Source organism: Callorhinchus milii, unplaced genomic scaffold (genome assembly GCF_018977255.1).
Source record: "Callorhinchus milii isolate IMCB2004 unplaced genomic scaffold, IMCB_Cmil_1.0 Scaffold30, whole genome shotgun sequence".
In the NCBI taxonomy this organism is placed as follows: domain Eukaryota; kingdom Metazoa; phylum Chordata; class Chondrichthyes; order Chimaeriformes; family Callorhinchidae; genus Callorhinchus; species Callorhinchus milii.
This window is the reverse complement of record NW_024704771.1, coordinates 152,062-152,767: the sequence shown is the minus strand read 5'-3', so window position 1 is coordinate 152,767 and position 706 is coordinate 152,062. Positions and strand designations below refer to the sequence as shown.

The window sequence follows — 706 nt, the reverse complement described above, 5'->3', positions numbered from 1 at the left end:
GTCACATTGACAACACAGCGCACCAATGGAACGAGATGTTTGAGGAGGCGGGTGTTGGACTCGACCAATGGCGAGCGAGTGGGCGGGAGGCAAGTGACGGTTGGACAGAGTGCGCGAGGCGGGGAAGAGGAGAGATGACTGACGTGGAAACGGACCGTTGACAGCCAGTGTCTGATTGACAACTCGACTGAGCAATCGGAAGCTCCAACTGAGAGGCGGGTGTTCGTGGCGGCCAATGGCGAGCGAGAGGGCGGGGAGAGAGTGACGGTTGGACAGAGAGCGCGAGGGGTGATTGACGTGGAAACGGGGCAATGACAGCTCAGTATCTGATTGACAGACGCGATGACGAATCAGAAATGGTGATCGAATAGCCGGATGTTGTGAAAGGACCAATGGGGAGCGAGTGGGCGGGGAGAGAGTGACGGTTGGAGGAGGAGGAGAAGCGCGGACATGGCGGCGGCGGTGAGGAGTTGAGCAGTCGGGGAGGGAGCGGCCCCGAGAGGCGGGACAACTCGGCGCTGATGGCGGATCGGGTCAGTGAGAGACAGAGAGTGTGTGTGTGTGAGTGTGTAACGCCGTCTCCCCCCGTCACTGAATCCCAGTTTTCCTGCCTTTTGTCTGCAGTTTGTTTCTGGTGGGAAATGGCGTTGTGGCCGCACCTTCTCGAGCTGCTGGTGACCGGGAGCAGCTGTTTTGCAGAGAGAGA

At 59.2% G+C, this 706-nt stretch overlaps 1 long non-coding RNA gene across 1 annotated transcript; it reads left to right on the top strand.

The window, feature by feature from the left end:
• The first annotated feature begins 392 nt into the window (after positions 1–392).
• On the top strand, positions 393–706 carry LOC121851198. The gene is made up of 2 exons (XR_006085841.1): positions 393–533; positions 625–706. It is a non-coding gene; the product is annotated as an uncharacterized LOC121851198 (long non-coding RNA).